The following is a 25307-nucleotide window of genomic DNA, read 5'->3' on the forward strand; positions in this document are numbered from 1 at the left end:
TGAACACTGCCAGGGATGGGGCAGCCACAGCTTCTCTGGGCACCCTGTTCCAATGAGAGGTTATCACAGTCCACGTCAACCCATACTTCAGGAGTACTGTATCTCCCTCTAGTGCCTGCTCGACTTACTGGATAACGACCTGCTACTGCTGCTAACCACTGAATTCCCTTTACATCCAATGCTTTGAAAGGGGCAGAATTCAGAACTTCCATAGCAAAACCCTCATCTTTGCCTAAGGAACAGATGCAGTCAGGTCAGGTACAGTTGTTGTGACAGAGTACACCCTTAAAAAGTCGACTTTGAAGACAAAGGATTGAAAGCTGGGAAATATTAGCTTTACTGTTGCCCAATACATCCCAAAGTTAGCCGCATTGCTCTAATGTGGACCGGTTCCATCTCTCATGGTCATACCCTTCTTTCATCTCTTTTGTACTCTCACCAGACACAGGGTCCATAATGTACAAAGCAGGTTCTCCTCACTTAACCAACAGCTATTCAGTATACTTTGTCATGTCTTTTATTGTTCAGTGAGAGGTCCTATACCTTATTTACAGCATATTACTCTAAACCTTCCCTGAAGATACAATTAAGCTCCTCACTGGGTTTTTTATTGCTTTCAGCACTCTATTTTTGAGGTTTTCAGAAACAATTTCTTTTTCCTAGCATCTCTAAGAGATAAAAGACATCATGTCCACATGACAAACAGCAAACTGAGAGAAAGAACGCCTTCATGGTCAAGGGAGACCACTAACTTCAGGTGTTTAACTTCCAGTGCCCTAGAAGCTGATGTAGACAGGAACACATGCTCAGCTCAGGGGTTTCCATCACTTTCAAGCACAGTTCTGAGTGCTCAGCACTTTGTGATTGAATATGCAAACTACTGATGTTTTTACTGTAATAGGTGTGAGCGTGTGAAGGAAACTACAGACAGCAGGAGAGAAATCTTCTGCAATATTAGTTACCCCCCAACCAGCACGCTTGCTTCCAGGCACACCAACTCCCCAAAGCAATATATTTCAATCAGTACGGGCATTACTGTGAGATGAAGTTTTTCCCTATAAAGAGATACAAGACAAGCTCCTATAAGCAATTTAGATCCCATTTTGAGGCTCTAAATGGTACCCAGGCCATGGGATGACGCTTCAGACAGTGGATTTCATCTTGTGTGCTCTATTATGCTATTTGCCATTCAACATTGCCATGTTTCCTGTTGCCTCTCAATACAAAACGCTCTTAAACAGCTGCTATTTTGAGTGTGTATTTAAACAGTAACCTACTGAATTGTTTGCCCTCCAAGTGGATATAACCTGGTAAGACCAATTTGCATCTGCAAAGGCAGGTATACAGATTACAGTGCACTTAAAAGTGCTACAAGTGCTTTTCTATCTTCCACAATCCAATAAGGATTCAGCATATGAGACCAAAGACACACAGACTACCAAGTCATCAGAAGGGCTATTTCCAGCATCCAGTCATTTCTGCACTCACAGTGACATCCCCCAAAAGCCAGACCTGTTGTGCAAGACCCCACACACGCACAAAGCAGGTATAAGCTCCAGTCAGGATTGCATACACTTAACCAAGGCAGGCAGAGAGTGATGAGGTCCTTAAGTGACTGAAAGCCTGAACAGCTTGCCTAGAATTAGAAGGGAGCGTGTGGCAGAGGTCACATTTCAGACCCTTACAGCAAGCCCTTTAATTATACTATTCCTCCTAGCCTTCAGAAAAAGGCGTAGATGAGGTCCCCAAGGACATGGTTTAGTGGTGGACTTGAAGATTCCAGTACTAAATAGCTTTCCTTCCTATGAAATCATCTCCCTTCACAGGATTTTCTATAATTTACTGTATCTGTTCATAAACATGGAGTTTATTCATGTGTGTATAAGAGACTCCCTTCTGCAATCTAATGCTTCACTGAGCTATAACCAGGAAGTGCTTTTCCATCCATTTCTTATGACCTCTCTATCCTAACCAGGAATTCAGGTTAGAGCGTTTTTAACTTCCAACTTGGAGGCCCACGGGTACGAAACAGTAACAAACAGCATCCTCCTTGTCCAGTGTCCTCAGGAATCGGTACCCTCATCACCTTGAAGATGACTTTGTCCCAGAGGCTCTAGCAGCATCCTCATGTTCTTTACTGCACTTCAGGCAACAAGACGAGTACCTTGCAGAATAAAGTGAGATCTTACAGATACGAGAGCAAAGTGAAGAGACTATTACATACTACATTATACAGTGAGCATTTGACAGCATATTGGCCCCTCGGCATTTGAACTGCAGACCAACCACCCGACTTCCATGCTCAGCTGTGTTGTAAAAATGGGAGGGAGAAACAGGAGGCTCAAGTTCTCTTCTGATTTCAACAGTCACATCCTCAACAACAGACTTGGCAATGCATTTTCCTCCACTGAAAGCAGGAAAAACCCTTTTCCTCTTTCTACTTTCTGGTAACAGGACCACTAAGAGGACATTCACAGACCTGCAGACTGATCCTTGCCCAAATTAAGAACTATCAGCGCAGGTGCATTCCCCCCTTCTGTATTTCAGTGCAAAACTGCAGCAGGAAACCAGCCAAGGCAGAAATCAACCTCACAAACAAAAGATTTAAGATGGTTCCATGCTTCAGGCTTCTGCCTTGTTCTCTGCATCACCTAACCAGGAGGAAGAAGCTGGTCTGTGGCTCAGATGAAGAGGTTAACCTCTGCGCCCCAAGCTTCCTCAGATCTAAGAGCACAGCACAGCTGGAACCCACAGCTCAGAAATATTTAGCTCTGCACGTGTTTGTAAAAGCACATTAACATCTCATTCACAGCACTGCAGGAATGGCTTAGAAATGGTATTTGGAACAGCAGTCGCTTCATAGTGCCTGTAGAGAGATGGTGTTTGGGAACGCTGGACAAACCCTCTGCTCCACAGCTGCATTTCTTGCATTATACAGCATCTACTTCAAGAGGGTTTCACTTTGATGAGGTCTGGCTGGCACTGATTTGGTTGCCAGCTTCTGTTTGGTTCAGGAATGAACACACTCTGCTGCTATGGGTGAAAGAAAAGTGGGATCTTCAAAGAGTAGCTTATGCAATACTGAAATACTCCCTCAAATCTTCACCCTTTTGGACCCCCAAGACTATTACCACGATGGAGAGTCTTCTGGTCCAGCCAATGATGCTCCCAACCTCCTGCCTGACAGCATTACACTGAAATCAATCAGAAAAGCAGCAAAGAAGGGCCAAGAGGAAGGAGAGAAGCCACATTCCTCACTGCAGCATCACTCTTAGGGATGTTACACTTCTCTCTCAGCTGTAGTTCCCCCCTTGGAGCAAAACCCCACTTCAATCTTGTATGTTCATAGAATCAGAGAATAGTTTGGGTTGGAAAGGACCTTAAGATCATCCAGTTCCAACCCCCCTGCCATGGGCAGGGACACCTCACACTAAACCATCTCACCCAAGGCTCTGTCCAACCTGGCCTTGAACACTGCCAGGGATGGAGCATTCACAACCTCCCTGGGCAACCCATTCCAGTGCCTCAGCACCCTCACAGGAAAGAATTTCCTCCTTAGATCCAATCTAAACTTCCCCTGTTTCAGTTTGAACCCGTTACCCCTTGTCCTGTCACTACAGTCCCTAATGAAGAGTCCCTCCCCAGCATCCCTCTTGCCATTCCTTCCATTCAGACTGACATGCTGCTGTAGCCAAGCTGGTCTCAAGCACGGCCGAAAGCTGAACTCTGTTCTTTAGTTCTCCTTCCCTGCATCCTCCCAGTCCTCGTTGCTCTCCTCCTCTCCCGCAGCCACCTCCATCCCGCTCCCACCACTTTCCTCTTCCAGCAGCTCTGCTGACAAACCCAAGGGTTTACTCCAAGTTCACCAGCTGAGAGCTCTTCAACGTTCATGGGGAGGCCAACAACCACCGCTGAGCTCCGGTTTCAAGAGATCAGCTCAAAATACACCGCGGAGAGAAACCCAAACCCTTTGTGAGGACCAGTACTGGCCTCACCGACACAAGCAGCAGCTTTTGATCTCCGCATGGCAGGGCATGGAGGCTGCTCCTGAACACCCAGCAATACAAAGAGCTTGGAAAAGGAGAAATTGAAAACTAATCCAACATAAGCAGGGAGACAAGCAAATATCAAAGCACAGATTCAAGGGTCCGAGTGCTCTCAAGGGAGACAGCTCAATCTCAAGTGTCCTTTAGGCAGAGCCCGATGTCTTTGATAGTTCACCAGATTTGATCAACTACAGCTATTGATCCCTAGCATGAAAGTTCAATACAGGCTATCAGTGCTGTAAGAGTAGTACAATAAAACCTTCGGTCTTTTTGATCTCTGCTGAAGCATTTCATCTTGACATTTGTTAAATGTATCAGTAGATTGCTTAAAATGAGAATAGGGCTTTAAAAGCTTCCTGGAAAAGCAAAGCTCACATAAAAATATTCAACTTTTACATTTGTTCACTTTTACATTCCGTGCTTTTCATTAACTGGATTGCCCAGCCAGGTATTATCATCCAATTCCATTTTAAGCAAGGTGGAGAGACCTAAATGGATTTCTAAATATATATTCTTGGCTTCGTTCTTACAAGTGGTTTTTATGAGGGTTTATCTGCCTCTGCACCTTTGGAGTTCATCATTCCTTCAGACCACCTTCTGACCCCAAACCAGCAACAGAAACAGGGGGTTCAGACCAGAATATCCCCAGCAAGACAGAAGCCAGATGGCAACATCAGCAAGCAAGTAAAGAGAGGAACGAAAAGAACATTTCCCATCATCCGATCCCCTGTAACAGTGGGACAGATTGCTGCCCCAGCGACACCAGTGCAAGCCAAAAGCAAATGGGAAAGCCATGGATTTTATTACTGCTTCTCAGGGCATGGTCTTGTGAAACTGGGTATAACATTCACCCACATACAGGGTGACGCAGGTAATGCAGTCTGAATCGTGAAGGTATCTTTACCATTTGAGTTGGTTCTGCACTGGAGTTACTGCATCTGCCTCCTTCAAGGAGATATTCAGAACAAGAGGAGGCCTTTGACAAGCCAGCCTAGCTCTAAGGTGAGGAGGAAGCTGGTTGAACTGATGTGCAAAGGTCTAATCTGACTCTTTCCATGAGCTCGTGACTTAAGATTCTAAAGACATAAGGACGGTGACGCTGCTGCATTAGGTCATTGCTCACTTCTCCCTCCTTACCTCAGCATCTGTCAGGAAGCCAGGGAAAAACTCTGCTTTTTCAGACACCTGGCCTGGAACGGGCCAAATCTGAGGTAGGACAAGTGGAGCTGAGGATAATCAGTGTTACAGGGCCAGGCTGCTGGGAAGTACACAGACAACGCCTGCATTTCCTTAAGGTCTGGCTTACAGACTTGCCTAGAAGAACAAACCGCAGGCACACAGAAAAGCAGACTGTGTATCTTCAATTACACAGTCACAGGAGCAGCAGTGTATGTTGGGTTATTAGCTCATCTAGTCTCGAAGTTACTCTCTGCTGAGGTGATCTCAACTGTTCCAAAGCTATTTTGTTATTCATAGATACACACGCTTCTTCCTTCCATTAAAGCATGCAACACATCAAACACCCCAACAGGTCAGAGCATCGCACTGACCTGATCTTCGCTTCTGCCCGTATCCACCCTGGAATATCAAACCTTGAATCTGCCAGGATGTCATGAATCCTAAAGGTTGGGAATGTACAATCTCAGGGTTAGATTCTCAGCTGGAATAAACGGATGTAGGCCACAGAGGTTCATTAGTTTATACTCTTTAAGGCACTGACACCTAATGTGTGCCTTTGGAGAGGGCTGAGATGTCAGAAATAGCTTTCTGTTTGATTTTAAACCCAGTCAAAGCACCGTGCCTGACATTTTGATCCCGGCTGTGCCATCCCTGCTGCTTTGTAGAATGGGAAGAGAAGAGACTGAGGAAGACAGTGTGAAAGTGCTCTGGAAGTGAGGAGACCTGGAGGAAGAAATGGAGATGGGAGGGGAAAAAAAGATCACAACAACGTATATTCTCTTGAGAAACCAACATGATTGACTTGATTCTTCCCTGCTATTTCCCAGGCAATACCAGGCCCATATCAAGGGGATATCCTTGGGGAAGGAATAGGTTTCATCTATGATTACCACTCCAGCCCCATACACAACCCCGGTGTAGCCACAAGCTCTGTATACAACAATACAGCCCAATGACCTCTAATGCTGCTTCCTACATCCTCAAGAAAGACTTAAGGGCCTGTCACAGCCAGCCTCCAGCCCAAGCCTGGTGCTGCTGCCTTCCTTGAGGGAAGTCACCTTTGGAAGTAAACGGTTCAGAAGTACTACAGCAGGGCTGGGGGGACAAGTCTGTGTGATTTCAAACACGATCTCAAGCCCAGAGGAACAGAGCTGCACGTACGCACCTTGAACACCATTAGGACACTTTCTGAGGCAATGGAAAGCAAGTCAGCAAGTAACTTAGAGTGTTTCTTTCCCTTCTCTGCAGTCAGCATCCAAGAGGCCCTGCTGAATAGAGAGTGGGCTGAATGACTGAAAACAGAAGTACACAGGGGAGCAGACAAAAGAAGGCAAAAAGAAAGCTCTTCTCCCCTTCCCTTTCAGCTAAGTTTGTAACCGTGCTGGAGAGAAGCAGCAAGAAGTTCCTTTTGAGATGAGAGGGCAGGGATCTAGGGGAGAAAGAGGCCAGAGTATTTCTCTCAGGGCTTCTTTTTCTTTTTCTTCCAGTAATAATAGCATCAAAGAACCCATTGTTGGGCTTGCTTTAATGCTGGGAACTGGACTGAGATTTGCTACTAGGCAAACCAATCAAAACAATACCTGCAGGTAAAGTTGCACCTCCCAAAGCAGGAGTGGAAGAATTCCACACGTAATGGGATGTAACTGATAGAAGTCTATAAGTAAAACGTGATGACAGGTCAGATTTCCATAAAGACCTAAACCATCCTGGTATGGGCCCAGCTTCTTCCCTGTGATCGTTCTGCAAGTCCTGTGCTTGTACAGGTGTCATGAAGCTGGATCTCTGCTACTATTTGGCAATGAGACAGGTTAATACTCTCTAGAGCATCTTCTGCCCCTGGAATGGAAGGGAAGGAGTCTCAACAAAAGCTGTACCTAGGTATCAGACAGGCTTTCCTATGACACCAAGCAAGGACACACAAGAAGGGGGAAACCCAGAGGCAGCCAGGAAGCATCCAGCAGCACCAGCCAAAGCATCCAAGTCATCTTTAAAGAGAGCCTGGAGGGGAGCTTACTGCAGTAATCCTGCCTGGAGGTAACACAGCCTATACTGCTGGGAAAAACCCTCCCAGGAAGGGCAGCTGAAGCAGAACAACACAAACCCATGAGACAGAACCTGCTTTGCTTTGTTTTACAGTGGTTTTGTGCAAGAGAGGGACCAAACCACACCGCAGCCGTAGTTCTACTGAAAGCATCACTGAGCACGCAACCTCTGCTTTGGGATGAACGTGAATGCTGAAGGGCTGCAAGCACAACTGGTGCAAAGTCAGCAAGAACAAGTGAGAGTCTTGAGCTCACTCTGCAGGACCCAGCAAGGTCTAGCAGATGTATCAGTATCACAGTATTGCCTAGAGAGGGTATCCAAGACTCTTACAGGAGATGCTGTGAGAACAACCACCAAGATCATCACCTGTTATTTGCCAAACTTTCAGATAGGAGACAGAAGAATTGGGACTTTACACAGCCCAGTAGCAAAGCAAGGGATAAACCCCAGAAGGGCTAACCCTCAGCCCTTGGCCTCTTCTGCAACACTGCCTTTAACAGTCATAGAATCATGGAAAGGTTTGGCTTGGAAGGGACCTTAAAGCTCATCCAGCTCCAGCCCCTGTCACAGGTAGGGACACCTTCCACTAGAGCAGCTTGCTCCAAGCCCCTGTGTCCAACCTGGCCTTGAGCACTGCCAGGGATGGGGCAGCCACAGCTTCTCTGGGCACCCTGTGCCAGTGCCTCAGCACCCTCACATAAATCACTTCTGCCTTATCTCCAACCTGAACTCCCCCCGTTTCAGTCTGAACCCATCACCCCTTGTCCTATCCCTACAGTCCCTATGAAGAGCCCCTCTGCAGCATCCTTGTAGCCCCCTTCAGACACTGGAAGCTGCTCTGAGGTCTCCATGCAGACCTCTCTCTCTGTGATAGAAGAAGCTGAACCAAACTGCGTCATTTTTCCCTCACTGTGCTTTTCTATAGCTTTGCCCTCTCTCCACTGTTGTTGAGAAGCTCCATCAGAGATGCTGCTTTTAAGTCTCTTCTTGGCAAGGTTCCTAATCTGTTTATTATTTCCTTGTGAAAGTACAGCCCTGATATGAAGTCAAACACAACCAAAACGCTTAATTACATCCTTTCCCTTGGGATGGGGAAACCATTTCAGCCTCTGTGAAAGGGAGGGCACTCTTAGTGGAGAATACCTTTATTAGAGAAAACAGAGCAGCACACTGCAGAAGCAAGAAGGGAATGCAACTTCTAATTGAATGCTACTCCTGCATTATCCCTCAAACCCGGATACTATATAAAAGATGGAGTCCTCCTGTAACACTCATCATGTACTTGTTAAATGTCAGGTTTGGCTGCAAATTTTTAGCTTTCCAACTATTTAATGGGCTCTCTGTTTCCTTGTTTTCCTTTAAACAAGTGAAGCAATTCAGAAAGTGCACTGCCAAATGAATAATCATCACAGATCTCTTCCCAAGTGCCTGCAGTAAGATAAGGAATAGCTCTTTCCTTGACTTGCAAGACACTGAAGTCAAGAACAGAGACACCAATGGGAAACTCAGCCAGCCTGAGGCATCCTGCTTAGAAACGTGGTTGGCCCACATTCTGGCTGGATAACCGGTGGAGAGGCATTCCCAGAGGATCGTTCCACTCCAGTGCAATGAACCAGCCTCAGGAACTGCTGCAGACGCACCACGGGGGCTATTTTTGTGCCTAAAATGAGATGTGGTGAATCTGTGGAAGCTCTGTACCTGTAGCCATAGAGGAAACACACTGGCAGTGCAGAGGATTAAACCCAAGCCTCCCAAGTCATTGTCTTAACCACACACTTCTACTACCCAGTGTAGTCCTAGGCAGATTCATTGGCCATGATCTCCTGTCTCAGTGATGTAAATGGAGTCTCAGCACCGGAGGCAGCTGTGTTGGACAGAGCTGAAAGCGAATGCAAAGAGCACAAAACCTGGTATTTGGTTATGTTGGCTTAAATCTAACAGCATAAAACCTGTCTGTTGTTTGGAGGAGCTTGAAGGGCATTAAATCACGCTTTGGGAACCTCCACTGCTCTCCTGGATGGCATTGCTAAGCTCAGAACGCCTGCATGATGTATTAGAGCTGAGAGCCTGCCCTGCCTGTGTCCTTCCTCTTCTGTAGAGCGGTCCCATGTAATGCTTAGTGCTAAACTGCCTGCAAACCACAGGTAGACAACTGCTGGAGTATCTCAGTAGTAAATTAAAGTGACTAACTCTCAATAGCAATTTGTTTCCAGGAGGTACATTGTCAATAGATTTAACACCTCTGGGCATCGATGCAAAACCAAATATATGATCCTTCTCATCTCAAAGTACTGCTAATTTTTCAGTAGGCATCTGGATGAAGATACATAAAACCAGGTCCCTTCTGTTTGCTTAAATGGAACATCCTCAGTGGATAGTTATTACTTAGCAATAAAATAAGTGCTTGCACTAAATTTCTTTAGTCAAGGGCCAGTCCTTCACGTTGCTGAATAACAGAAGCTCCAGATCCTGTCAAGAGCTGGAATGTAACATTGATTTTCCTTGGACAAAGCCCTAAATATGTTTTAACTGGAGATTCTGAGGGTGAATTGCCAAATGAACAATGGAAATAAAATATTCCTGACAAGCTCAGCAGATTTTCTTTGGATGGTCTCAAACATATTCTGACAATCTGAAAACCAGGAAGCATCTGAAAACGATTCCTAACGTTGGGAAAGTGTTCAAGCCACTTTAACTGGAAACCTAGGAAAAGTGCATGAAGCCAACAGTATCCCAGTGCTTCCCTTCACACCCTGAATTAGGAAGAGAACCCAAAATGCAGGTGCTGAAGGCTCTAAGAACATTACTGGCCAAGCGACCAGCCTCAGGTCAGTAACAGAACTGGAAATGTACCAAACAATGGCAGCAACACAACCCAGTATCGAAGCATTTCCCTCTTTATCAGGTCCTGCAGCAGCCTCAACAAAATTATGAGTGTGTTTATTAGCTGACAGATCCAGGAGGAAAAATGTGCCATCCAGCTAGAGAGAGGAACAGCATCGGCTATCTTCATTGTCATCTGTGAGCACCAACACGCAGCTGCACATTACAGACTCAGAGCAAGGTCAGCACATGGAAGGTGTTGGCGTTTATCAGTGCTTTATCATTTATAACCCAGTGCTGCTCAGCTGTCGCTTGCACCTGCAACCAGGAGGCTGCTTGGCTTGGGTTTGGAGCCAGAGCTGAGCTCGTTACAATAGACATGGAACTGCCATCCAAAAACCAATCCCAACCCCAAACCATTCACAGCAATGGTGCCTCCTCCTCTGCTTTCCAGGGATCCTCCTCTTCTGGTTCAACCCTGCAATTGAGACCACTCCAGAGCATCTCATGCCTGCTCCTGCAAAAGGACTGGATGAAAATCCCTGTGCTTTGGGTATTCCTCCCTTCCTTTGCAATAACAAATGCCCCGGGCTCAGTTCTGCATTAAGAGCACAGCATACTCCAAGCTGCTTCATTATTTACTCCTAGCATTAAGTGGATTAACAAACCAAGAGGATATTAACAGTATCTACATACCTGTTATAACTATTAATCTGTGTGCCGTCCTGCAGTGTAAAACAAGCTGATATTAACTCAGATGAGGAGCTAATCTCCCAAAGGGTACAGTCCTTTAATAGCCCTGTCCCCTGTACTGGAAGCATGCCACGTGCATAACTCACTTTTCCTTCAAGGTATCTCAGTTCTGCCACATCCAGCTAAGAAAAACGCTTTTCTACATGGCTCCAGGGATAAAAGCAGGCAGGCTCAGATCAAAAGCCTCACATCAATTGTTGGACCAGCCAGCACCATGCTCCCGTGATGGACCGATTCGTTTCCCACAAGTAGGAGGATGAGGAGGAGGTGTAAAAGGGCTGGGGCATGAGCCAGGCCCCCGCTCTGGGGCATGAAGCATGTGAGATAGTTTTGCATCTACTCCAGCCACCGCATCTTTGGAGAAGTAGGAAGTTGGCAACAGGCAGGGAACATCTGAGGGCACAGATCTGAGAGCACCTTTGGGACTATGCTGCAACAACAGAAGGTCCATTAAAGCCCCTCAGCTGACAGTACAGGGCGAAAAGATGTAGGACATCTAGCATACTATTAAGCAGTTACAACTACACTCTAAGCCAGCACTCAGGTACCATCAACATCACTCATTACCAAGCGACAGAGAAGCTGACAGAGGAGAACAAGGACCTCATTCACACTTGCATAAACCAGGAATAAGAGCACCATTATCCCAAAGTCAATGAAGTTAAGATGAGAACAGACTCGGCAGCACTGAAGAAGGCATTTGGATATATTATGCAGGATCCTTTACGATGTAATATTTGGCCTTGGAGATGACACTGCAATTCCATCAGATAATTAAAAGACTGAAACAAATACTGCTTTAAAAGACACTAAAAAGATGCCCCTGCACCTAAATAGTACTAATGTTGGGATTGAAATAACATTAAGGGGAGACTTTAATCCTGACCTTACTTTAACTAATTGAGAAAGTATTCACCAGATGGTTTTATTAGGCAACCAAAGGTAGAAACTGCCACATCAGCCGTCTCTATATGACTTAATTAAACAACACACACAACCCCAATGCACTGCACAGAGTCTCTGGGGAGAGCAACTGGGGAGGAAAAGGCCATGGCTAGCAAAGGTTAATCACATTGCCTAATGCACTCGCAATGCTCCAGTGGCCAGGAGGGTAGAAAGTGAAGTAATAGCCCTGACAGCATATAGACATCGCAGATCAATGTAGGACAGATGCAGCTGAGTAAGTAAGATGGGAACAGCCACTTTGTGGTTTCAATACAGAACCACTGGAAGGCCTCCTAAAAGACATTAATGTCTTTAACCAGATACTGGGGCTCCAGGAAGAGAATTTAGACAAGCAATTGAGTTTATGGAGCAGAAAGACTATTTATGATGGACTGCAACCAGTCAGCTCAGAATCAAACCAGGCCACGAAAGCTGGGATGACGATGAAGCAGTCCATGGATGTCAGGAACAACAGGAGAAGCTTTAAGTACAGATTATTATCATCATCATCATCATCGTTTTAAAATCAGTGGCCACTTCCTGGTTAAGGGGAATCAGACTGGGAATCACATCATGTAAGTGCAGAGGCTGCACACCCCCTCCCTCCTTGGAGTAGGGGTGGTTTTGACAGTATCTAACTATAAACACTTATATGTGCCCAGGAAGAAAGTTTCTCCAGTCCTCCAAACAGGAACATTTCCATTCTCCTGCAGATCCACATTGGGCTGTCCTGCTCCTTCACAATTACCTTCAACCTCTGCAGCTAAACCTGAGAAATACTGGTCCAATCCATCACCCTCCACAAGTGTCAGAGAGGCATCAACCCGACTGAAATGAAGGGACTGGATGATACCACCTGAAGATGAAAAACAAGCCGTGTCTTTTCAGCTGGTACCTAAAACTCCAGGAACACACTTCCAGTCTACCATGGCCACACAGCTGTAGGTGCCTTGGTCCATTGTAGGTGCCTTGGTCCATTGTAGATGCCTTGGTCCATTGTAGATGCCTTGGTCCATTGTAGATGCCTTGGTCCATTGTAGATGCCTTGGTCCATTGTAGGTGCCTTGGTCCAAGCGCTGGCGCAGAGTTCCAAATGATACTTGCACTGTGTAATCGATGCCATTAACAAAATAAACAGCTCCTCTGCTTGGCTGCAGGATAAGAACTATCTATAGATCTTTTGCTGGCATTCTGCTCCAAGATAGATCCAAGGTGACAACAAAACCCTCAGTGCAGGGCCTCGCGTTAAGGCCGTACCATTCAGCCTCCTTGGAAACAGCGATTTCTCCTCCAAATCTTTGCTAGAGATCAGGTAAGATGTTACTTACCGTATTGCAGCCAGCCTTGGTTCATACCACACCCCTTTCTAAATCCATCTGAACACATTTCCCATATAAAAGTTACCTGAGGCTTTGCAGAAATGCAAATATTAGTACAATAACCCCCACCACCCTACCTAATAACACCCATCCTTTATTCATCCAACCCTGTGTATGGATCAATGGCTGACCTGAACTCGCCCCATTTCAAGAGCTGTACCCTTCCAATTTGTTATGGGCCTGGCTCATTGTATTTGCAACGAGAGTAACTTCCTTCTCTGCTTTCAAAACGCATGCTGAATGCAGGAAGAAGCAGAGCGCAACAAAATGACCTTCAGGAGTGAGAGCTACAGGGTCTGGGATAGTTCCACAAAGGGTAAAATGAATGCTCCTCACTATCAAATGGCACTTTTAAAGACGGCAGGTGAGATACAGACCTATTTCTGGCCAACATGCCCACAAAAAGTGTGCTTCAAACCCAGCCCAAGTTACATCCTGAATGATTTCAGTGCATATCACACCTGAAAGAAGAGCTCAGCTTGCCTTTCGGGCAGCCAAAATACCCCTATATACAACTGGATATGGACTACACCTGCAAGTCCTCAAGACTGACGTTTGTTAAACTTCCCAGAGTTTGAAATATAACTTACTAACCCTAATGGGCCCAATTTTCCCCTACTTATAGCCACACATAGTAAAAGTATGTGCAAAGGAACAGCTAAGTGGCTGAAGAGCTATTACTGTGATTTGGCAGCATTTTGCATTCACTGTGCACTGGCTTTGCACGGGGCTTAAATGACTACGCTGGAGATGCAGGAGGAAAAGCAAGCAACCACAGGGAAGGCAACACGGTTCTGTCTGACTCAGGGAGGATTCAGTTTGGGCTGAAGAAGACTGCTGTGTACGTAGATGGCACAACTATTCCCAGCTTCCCATCCGCCCCCTTCGAACACTTGGAGGCAGGGAGCTATGGGCAAAACACTACCCAAGAATGAGAATGAATCATGATGAGTATTAGAACACGTTTCCTTAGCAATAGGTGCAGGTCTTCATCCAGTAACAAGTAACAGTTGGGTTTCTTCCCCCAGATCATTGAGTTTGAAAGATGCGCATGGTTTGTATCACTTAAGAGAAAGAGCTTATGTGGGAGGGTGAGACCCCATCCTTCCAAAGGATGCTACAGCAGTACAATAAGAAGAACCCCTCCAACATCTCATGGGACACTGCAACCTTTCCCTTTCTGTGGCCTGACAAACCGAGCCCATAAAACATGAATGAGATCCTAGTCAACCCAAGTCATTAGGTTTTGCTGCCCTGAAGCAAATCAAGCCCAGAGTTCTCTGTCTCCTAATGTTGCTCAAAAATGCACGCATGAAATGAAAGGAATTTATCCTCACCGGGATATTCTGGGTGAGGGTGTGTTAAAGACAGGGGGTTTTGTGAGACATTCTGGAAAGCAGCTGCAAAGCCCAACATGAACCATGCACATGGATACAGCTCCTCCGTCCAGCACAGGGGCCTATCTTTACTAGTAAAGTTATAGAGGACTGCAGGAGAAGAGTTACAGCTCTGAATAAAGTGTAAGGTTATGACCCTCATTCTTTGCTGCACTTTACAGAGTAATTTACGGTAAGGCACAAAGAGTGCTAAATGCTACCAAGTCAGCACCGTGGCTTTTTGTTCTAATGGATGAATGTTACTCCAGGGAAGCAAGAGATGCCATTCTGCCATGGGGCTGAGACACCCTGGAGTATCATTGTCCTACGTAAAGCAAAGAATGCAATAAAGGGAATCTGACTCTTGATTTCTTTGGGTTGAACCAAGAGCACAGAAAACCGTGATGCAACAAAACAAAGCATGTAGAAGTGAGCAGACAACATCTTTCCAAGAGAGGTTTGGGTATCTGCTTTTTAGGGACATGAAACACCCCCTTGTCCTGTCAAAATAACTGCTTCCACACACACATTAACTGGTTCAGTGGCTATTTCTGTAGCTCTTCAGAGGCAGGCAGGGAATCCTGCCTGCAATTACACTGAACTGTGGGCTACAGAAACAACTAGCCAGATAGCTGTGGTTGCAGCTAATCTGGGCTAACTACACTGAAATAAGCAGCTCCATCAACCGTGGAGCTGTGCAAGGTCAGAATCTGGTGCTGCGTGGGACAGAGCATCTTTAAACCCAAGCGGAATGGCAAAAGACGTCTGCCTTAAGCAGATGATGATTATGAAATACAGGAAGATATTTGGTGCCTTTAAAGCAGTCTGAATGATTCCATTTTAAGAACAGAATTAGCCATAACAGCTCAGATGTGACATGGTTATAGGAGGGATTCAGCTCCAACAGAAATCCCTTCCGCCTTGATGGAGTGATAAACTCATGATTGATGATACAGGGAACTATCTCCATATTGAACCATCATCATTCTTTCTAAAAGGAAAACCAGGGTGGACCCAGAAGTTGCTGCAGAGAACAGAAAGATGCCGTTGCTGCGTTCTGAATAGGGCTGTCTGGAATAACATCACTTCCTGATCTAAAATCAGGCTTTCCACTGGCTCGGAGAGATTTCGGAATCTTTTATTCTCACAACATGGTTTCGGGGAGAAAAAGCCTCCCTGAAGCCAAAGCAGCAGACAAGGCAACTGTCAGCAGCCTGTCCCCGAGTCTGCCGCACAGGCAGGCACTTCCACGCCTGGCAATGCCTTTAGACACGCACACATTCCCTCCTGATGCTCTCCCTATTGGCAAAACTGGATTGAATGCTATAAAAAGCTGCTGCAAAAACAGCCGGCAGCTAATGCAAGTGGGAGGAAGGCTACAGAATCATAGAATCCACTGGAAACTGGAAAGGACCTTTAGGATTGTCAAGTCCAACCTTTAAAGAAGAGCATTCTTGTTGTGGGGTACACAACCCATGTCCCAGAAGAGTCAGGGCTCAACAGTGGTGTCCCCAAGCGCTGCCACATAATCCTAACTCAGCTACTTGAGTGCATCACATCCTGCCTTCTTCCCCCATAACAAGGCATACAAACAGTAGAGAATCCATGTTCCCCTAATATACATGCACTGAAAATGCAAGAAACAGTGGCATTACCTGTACAAAACCACAGAGCTGAGCTTCATTGAGAAGTCCACCTCCTTGTCTCAGAAGCGCTGGCACATGAATGCCACTTACCCAGAACATGAACCAAAACAGCTTCCACCCTAAACCAGAAAGGCACCAGAAGCTCTGCATAGGTCATTTTGCTGTTCTGATTGCTTATGCAGAGGAGATGCTTGGAGACAATAGTACAAAGCAATATAAAGCCTTGAGAATGAGGAAAACACCTGTATGGATAGAACTGACAATACCACCACTTTCCATTCCCTTCACAGTGATGTTATATGATTTAGCTTCTGGTTTTGTACCACCACAGTAAATAGAGATATAGATGCACAAAAGGGTACATCCTCTCTGTACAAAGATAATCCATTTTAAAAGATGCTGCTGCACAGTTGACTTTTAGACCCACACAAACTGGTCATTTTGTTGTCACTTCCCTGTCATTTAAGTGCCTTGTGCATCTGTGTGTCCATCAAGTACTTTAAATCATTGGCCATCCGTGCCCCGCTGTGAGTGATGGAGATGGCTGGCTCATTGCGTTGAGTGTGATGTATCAGAGACATCCAAAGAGGTAAAACTTGAACTTAATAATGAAAAAATAATCAAAACCCCACCCAAAAAGGCCTTCAAACCACGAGAAGTGGAAAGAAGAAAGGTAGGAGGAGATTATTTAGGGAGAACAGAGAGAATACTACAAATACCTTAGAGAAAAAGCTCAAAAATACCCTTTTCTATTCCAGCACACTCTAAAATAGAGCATTGTCTTACACTTTAAATACTTAATGACTGAAATGATTGGATACTCCAACTTCTGTCCTGGTTGTCAGCACAACAGCTGAATATGAGCTTCAGTGTGTATATTCTTGGTTCAACTGTTACCTATCCTGCCTCTGTTACCTATCCTGCCGGCTTCAATTTGCAAGCAAGCAAAAGATGGTTTTGTGAGGTCCCCACGAAGTAACTGAGGCCTCCCACATAGTAAGTTCAAGTCTTCACTAGCACCTCAGGATCAGTGAGAAACGCCCATTTAAGCCTCGATCCAGCACACTGATTTGAACAGAAGCCTTGCAAACGGCATCTATGTAAGACCAAATAATAACAGTAAGCATAATTCTGTCTCCTCTCCAGTCCCACCAGTATTCAGTGCTCCAGTATACCTCCAGCACAGCTCTGAAGTGCATTTACCCTCAGCTTCACATGCTTAAGAGCAATCAGTACGGTAGTGAAAGGAAAGATGGGGATGCTCTATGGGCTCACGTACACTACTGTAAGTGCTGTATACTACAGGTACTCGACTCACAGCAGCAAGACTTAACAACTATTGGGAAGCATCATCCATGCAAGAACTGCCCAAACCCGTGTAATATTCACAATCCTCCTTGGCTTCAAGACCTTTCCTTTCCTTGCATTAGTCCAATCCCAGAGCAATGAATTTTTAATCCCTCAAACTTCTATTGCAGCAATTGAGGGAGTTTTGAAATATGGAGAAAATGAACACAAAGTTACAAGGAAGAAAAAAACCCACCAAGGTTCACACAAACGTACAGTAACTTTGACTGTTTGCAGTAATAGGATTTGGTGCAGTAATTTATAATTCTTGTGCAAGCAACAGCTAAGATTAATGCTGGTAGTTATTATATGCAATAATTACAGGCTCTTTAGAAGCTGCCTGGCTGGAGGGACGCTGCCTGTTTGCACAAAAGATAATGATGGGACAAATCTGATTTCCCCATTCCCTTAGTTAGGCAGCTGCTGGAGACAAACACATAGCTCACTTTCAAGTGCTTGTGCCTTTGAAGTGGCACAACCCTCACCACAACCTGCGTGTGCATACAGCTGAGTTCATCAAGGTACTTACACATCAGTGTTATGCCAGCCTGAAAATCTCCTCTCTCAAACCGAGGGCTGCTCCTATTCATTTCCTGCCACCAGGCAGGAACCACAGCCCAGTGTTCAGCCCTCAGTTTGTGCCTGATACACTGTCAAGTCCTGCTGTGGCACTCCGGAGAGGGGAAACCCAACCACACACGTAATCCTGGCATGATCCCACCTCCAGGTCTGGACCTGCTACAGCTTTCTTCTCCCCTACACAACAGACAAACCAACCAAGCTTTGCTTTCCTGAAGGTGGGCAACGCTTTGGACCCTATCAACATCAGCAGTTTGGTTTGGAGCAGCAGGATGGAGTTGGAAGCAGTTCCCAACTGTTTTCGTTTGCAACACGTTGGGTCAGTCCACTGAGCAGTTCTGGCAGGAGCAGAATCATCTTGGTCCAGTTTAGCTCTGGAAACTCTGCTCCAAAGACTCCGCAGGGATTTAGTGGAGCTGTGACCTTCCAAGTCAGCTCACAGGCAGTGCTTCCACCGTCCAGCAATACCCTCACTCGCAGCAAACCTCAAGTCCTGTTGGATGTGAAAAGCTTGGCTCGAGAGACCAGACTAGATGCTACCTGAGGTGACCTTCCCTTGGATCACATATAACGCACTTATGGAGCTTCAGCACCAGCTAATCCAACCTACTGATCTGCTCCTGCTGCCACAACCTATCTGCCAATACAGCCTTTAAGTCAGATCAAGAGCAACACAACAGGAAAACACGCAGCTATGAGGGTCCACAGACCTCTATCTGCCAATAGAGTGATGTAGGAACATTCCATTCTAGTTAAGAAGAGAATAAAACACTCCCTCTATTTGGGTCTTTTATTTCCCTAACACATCCCAGGGGCTCATACCTGGAAGGTCTTTAAAACATGGTTTATAAAGCATGGAGGAAAGTAGCTGCTGCATGGCTTAGTCTGTCTGATCAAGCAATCCCATCTCTAGCATTTTCCCTTACAGAACTCTGTTCTCTTAACCTCGAGCCAAAGAGTTCTGCCATGGATTCAAAGCCGGATGAGGCTTGCAGCCCAGAGCTCTGCTGGCTGCTACCTGCACGAAGAAAAGCCTTCAACCACCCCTCTTGCTGCTACACAATGAATTCCTTTTCCTGCAGCCTTTCTGAATCTATTGAATTTTACTTTTTTTCCCCTCTGCGGACTCTTCTACCCTCTCCAGAAAGTGCTGCTTAGATGCTAACAGGCACAGAGACAATGAGATGAACACAAAAAGACTCCAAGTGGTTTCCTCATTCTCCATCCTCTACAGGGCTGCCCATTCCCTGTAGTCCAAATCAATTGTTAGTAAAAACAGGGCCTTTGAAACCACTAATTTCCTGCTATTTCCCTTTTGGTGTCAAAATATTTACTGGCCTTTTATTTTTCAGCTCTGCCACCCCTAATTCTGCTCTCCAAAACTGCTGTCGTGTCGGGAGCTGCAATCCACACTAGCAGGCATTCCCATCTGCAATCCATGCTCTTGGGATGAAATTCACCTCTCAGGGCTCCACTTCCCTGCTCCTTTACAACCACGAGCTGCTGGCAACTTCTGGTTTCATCTCCCAAGACATTTAATCCCACATTCTGGATCCCTTCCCTCTGTAAAACAGGTTCTTCGATGCATTTTGATTATAGAGCTCCTGTGCCAAGGGGCCGTTTCTCACCCCGTTTCTATCATGCCAATGTAAAGATATTTGTTTGAAATTAAGTCTTAATATTCTGTGAAATACATTGAAATAAATGTTCAGAATTACAATCCAATTCCTTACAGATATAAACCACTTGGATGCCCAGGGACTGGGATCAATACCCAGGTTAACTTCCCGAACACTTACAAAAGAGTTCATCACTGCTTTATCTCCAGAGCTTTTCCTCCCAGAACATCAGTTCCTAGGAAGTGTCTGCAGCATTAAACCCAATTTCCCTGCGTGCTCGTTTGCTTGCTTGCAGGGACGTATCACAGCAGAGCAGAGCTGCACCACCCTCACCCCCATGAGCATCGTTCTCCCTACATTTACCCTTGAACTCCTTTTAAAGAACACACGCTCAAAATCAGGTTCCAAACTCAGCCTTCAAGTTGAGGAATGTGTAATTTGGAGCTTACTCCCAGAGAGATAACGAACATTAAAGCAGCTGCGAGTCCAGAAACTCCAGGACTAAACTAGTCTCGATATCAAACCCACATCTCAGTATAATGGACCATATAATTAATCCATGAACGAGATGACAAAGTCCCTGCTCACAGAGTCAGCTGCTGCTTTGTCGATCTGGTTACTAACTCAGCTGTTTCATTTAATACTCTGAGTTAATGAGGGGTCTCCTAGCCTAATCAGCTGCACATTAGTGCACTTCTACACCGACTGGAAGAACCTCACAAGGTTTAGTGGCAAACACAGGGAGCAATTACTAAAATCAAACGGTGACAACGGTGCGTGGAGTTTCCGGATGGGATGTGGAGTTCACTGTGGGCTCACACCAGGGAATCATTACCTTGGAAGTTCAGTTTTACTTGGAGGTTTATTTACTGAGAAACTCATTACAACAGGGTTTCAGAGCAGAGAAAGGAAACTCGTGCAACTGTAGGGAAGGTCCTTTCCTAGGCAGGAAACAGGTTTATGATCTGCAAATGCTTCCAGCAAAGTTAGAGGCATGTTTCTTCTTCTTAACCCATAATAAGTGCTGAGACTTCCACCGAGATTAATGACCTGGCATTGCTATAATGTTGTTCAGCACCCCCAGTTAAAAGCCTTTTTGATAATATAATTACACTGAATATTACAAGCCCCAGTTCTCCTTACCCTGAGCCTCTCTACACCATCTCCATAGCATTAAGCTTTACATCAAAATCTTACACCTGAATATCTTCTCCTCCTCCTTGAATTGCCTGTCTTGAGCTGGGGACAGACAAAGTCCATCATTTACATTAATACTGAGAAGAAAAATGAAGCAGCAAACTGGGTAGCAGTGTGGAATGCAAACCTAAATGATGGCTACGGACAGCTGTCCTTGGGATGCGTTGTTGTTTAGGATGCTCTAAACCAACATTAGTTTAATTGCATATATGTTTAAATGGAGTGTTTCAGTGGTTACTCTGAATGTACAGCTAGCTGGAGAAAATTAACACCATCTCTTTACTTCAAAAGGCTTTGGAATGAGTAAATCAACATCATTTACAAATTATATTATAGCACTTCTAACAATTTATGGCACTGAATCCACAAGTGCTGCAGGGAGCAGCTTGGTTGCAAATGTTCTGGGGAAGAGCTGGCTTAGGACTTTGGGAGCTTAATGAGCTCTCTATGAATTCTCACAGGAGCTAAAGCCTGTGGCCTTCTCTTGCTCCAAACACACTGGTTTGGGGCTTACACTTGAGATAATGCTCCCTCCCATAAATGTGTAATTGCTGCAGTTTCCATTTGTTAGTGTATTTTGAATAAGCTTGCACATAAGAACTCAAGTTTGGACCTACCCCAGGACATCAGAGGGACTGTCTGATTTCATAGCAGCGGGGAACCAAGCCCCAGAGCCTGAAGGAGAGCTTTGGCCAAGCTCAAAGGAATGGCACAGGACTTAGGTTCCACTGCTTAGGTTCCGCTGCTGTGGTGGAAGAGTGCGCTCATGTAGGGCTCTGAGAGAGGAGAGCAGAGTAAAGCAAAGCAAAGAGACATTACACATCATGAGGCCAGGAATGATGTGGGCAAGAGATCACTGAGCCAGGGTCTGAAGGCTTCTTGACCTGGCAGAGAAAATGCCTTCCTAGTCCTCTTTGCCTATGCCAAGGATGAGCACTTCAGCTCCTCTTTGACTTCCACGGATCCAAAAGGATGCAGCTCCTTCAGCCCCTAATCCTTCACTTTTCCAAGGTAACTGAAGAGTGAACCCACTTAAATGCACCAAGTCTGAAGATTAACAAACTTATTCCTGCATATTTCTTAACCTGGCTCAATGCTTGCTAAACAAGAGTAAATAACAGCGTGTGTGCAATCGGATGGGACACATTGCTGCCTTATTGTCTGCTCATTTGTGGGATAAAGCAAAGCTTCTGGTCAAAAAGCCGCTTAAAGAGACACACATTCAGCAGCTATTGCTATTACAAACTAAGTCAAGTATTTCCATCCAGCTTACGTTGCAGCCACAAGTCATTATTGGCATTTTTTGTGGCTGATGGATCTGTCCAAAAGCAACCCGGAGAAGCCCAGTTTATATCTAGTCATTCACACCATTTGGATAATGCTTTGTGGCCATTGCTTTGTTAAAGAAGCTGCTGCTTTTGGGCACCAAAGGCAGATTGGGCTCTCAAAGATGATCCAGCGGGTGCCATTGGAAGTCATAAGGGATGCAGAACAGTTCAGAGCAAAAGGCTGCCTTCCGGAGGACAACGGGCACATTCCCACTCCTGGTAGCTACACAAGGTCAACATCCAGCTCTCTCCATGGGCTTCAGAAATCAAACATCTCTGGAACTGCAACTGAGAAGCTGAAGTGTGGAGTTTAGACAAGACACCACAGAGCACAGCATCCCCAGTAATGGAAGCAGCCACTGGTGGTACCCATACCCAGCAGTGGAGCTCTATCAGCCCAAGACAAGACTTTATGAGGACACTGAAACCCTGCCACTGTCATCAGGACAGGAATACATCTGCAGGAAACGGCTGCTAAGATTTAGCCTGATGGATATCTTCGTTTACATCCTGGAGCATCCCTAATGGTTTGTGAAACAAGAGTAAACAACATAATGGATCAAAGCTGGGATAAGACTTGCTTTAGATAATAAGATGAAATAAGCTATAGCAATTTTAAACCACCCCTGTACAAAAGCACGACAGTCAACAAAAGGGGCTGCCAAAGCCAGTGCTAATACTTTCCCTCTGGTACCCCACTGTCAATAGTGATCCCTCTCAAACCTTAATTCTCCTTGCATAGCTGGTGGGCCAACTGAGAACAGTGGTAGTATTAGTTAGAATCATAGAATGGTTTGGGTTGGAAAGGACCTTAAGATCATCCAGTTAAAATCCCTCTGCATGGGCAGGGACACCTCACACTAAACCATCTCACCCAAGGCTCTGTCCAACCCGGCCTTGAACACCACCAGGGATGGAGCATTCACAACCTCCTTGGGCAACCCATTCCAGTGCCTCAGCATCCTCACAGTAAAAAACCTTCCTCCTTAGATCCAATCTAAACTTCCCCTGTTTCAGTTTTAACCCCTTATCCCTTGTCCTATCACTGCAGCCCCTAATGAAGAGTCCCTCCCCAGCATCCCTATAGCCCCCCTTCAGAGACCAGAAGGCTGCTTAGATACAGGCAGATGTTCAAGGCACTTTGTTGGACTGGGTCTTTCCAGAGAGGTCAACTGCATGGTTTTGCATGGAGGTCCATAAAATAGGGCAACAGCATCACGTCACCAAATTTCTACCTTAAGTATTGTAGAGCTTTGGTATTTTACATATGACTGGATACGACTGAAACGGCTTTCAATTCATTCAAATGATAGAAGGACCCTTTTTTAATATCATGGAAAATTATTAGCGCTAGAAAACTGCATGAGTAGCTCATAACTTGGGTTCAAAATGGCTGTATGATCCCAATATTTAATTAAAAAGATTAATCTTTTGGAGTTCTGAAGAAAACCATGGCAAACAAAGCCTATTAATCTGGTTTAATGCTGTCCTACACCAGTCACCCACTTACATGGTAGGAAAAATGTGTGTTAACTCAGCTATTTTTTGTTATCATCATTTTAGAGAGGGGTTATTTATTCCAGTGAATGGCCTTATTTTTATAGCAACTATACAGAGCATTAATATTAACACTACTTAATTGTTCTGGAGGAAAGGCAAAGAAAAAGGGGTGGAAAAAGGAGGAGGAAAAGGAGCAAAGTTGTGATCTAAAGCCCAGGAGAGCCAACAGGAAAAGGCTATGGACCAAGCCGCAGCGTCACTGTTCTTGCATGGAATTAGTAGCTGGATTGTAGAAAAGGCAGGGAACTTCTTTAAATCCCACTTGAATGAAGTGATTTGAAAAGGAAAATGATGCCTGTGGATGGATCCTCCCCTACAATAGCCACTGATTCTATTCCTTTCTTCCCCTCCCTTTTGTACATTATGAAACACAATAAATCGGTGAAACCACATCTGGGCTTTTTATACACCAAGCTGACAGCAGGGTCCAGTTTTGTTTGAGGAAGGGATCAGAGACTTCCCTGGCAAGGGATGTGAGCTCCTGAAAATCCCAAACAAGGGAAAGGGGCTCCATCCACAGCGGAGCTTTGCCAGCGGGAATCTGCTGAGGATCCCACCTTGCTGTATTGGAGGGGAAGGACCTTACTTAGAAGAGTTAATATGGGGGCCATTAAAAAGTCAGCACGGGCCAACTCTTGCCACGCTGTGGGAGCAGAGATAACCATAATCGGGCCCTGCATTAGCCTCCAAAATGACAGCTGTGTGATCTGCTGCTTTAGTTCAAATAGCCACTATGGGCCCAGCGTGCAAAGCAAAGCACTCACATAGGTTTTCAAGGAAAAGCAAGGGGGGGGAAGGAAGGAAGAAAATGATTTATTTTTTAATAGCAGTTAAATGTCACCCTATTAATTCTTGCAGGGTAGAGAACACCCCGCAGGCTTAACCTTTAGGATTACTTCATTCCTGAAAGCAATAACAACCCTCTGCATTGGCCAGATAACCAGTGGAATGAAATGGCCATTTACACACTTAGTATCAAGATACATCCCTGAGTGTGCTGGGTTTGGTTGCAATGCCATCCTGTCCAAAGCTTCTTTACCAACAAATCCAGAAAGCAAGAGGGATGATGGTCACAAACGATGCCCCAAAAGAGGGCTGGGGGAAACCCGAGGTCACTGACAGTCATCACTATTTAGCTGATATGAGAATGGAGAGCTCAGAGCCCTGGTCTGCCCTGGAGTTATTTGGCTGCGCACTGGTCCAAGAACATCGCGGCCCAGTGCTTGGTTTCCAGCATACATCAGTGTCATCTCTGATCACTCTGATCCCAGCTGATGAAGCCAAGATCCCTGCTTTACCTCTCACTGCCCTGCACATCTTATTTGCCAACAGAATGGCCAGAAAAGCCTATGGCAAACGGCAGAAGGGATTAGCATAAATTGCTCCCTAAAGTTTGCTTCTCAACAGGTTGCAGGGAGGAAATGTGCCAGATGCTCAACTAACGCTAAGTTAGACCCTGTTTATACAGCCAAGCATCTGCTTTATTA

The sequence above is a fragment of the Pezoporus wallicus genome, unplaced genomic scaffold, assembly GCF_028554395.1.
Source record: "Pezoporus wallicus isolate ANWC-B61680 ecotype Strahan unplaced genomic scaffold, APGP_CSIRO_Pwel_v1 contig_2348, whole genome shotgun sequence".
NCBI lineage: Eukaryota > Metazoa > Chordata > Aves > Psittaciformes > Psittacidae > Pezoporus > Pezoporus wallicus.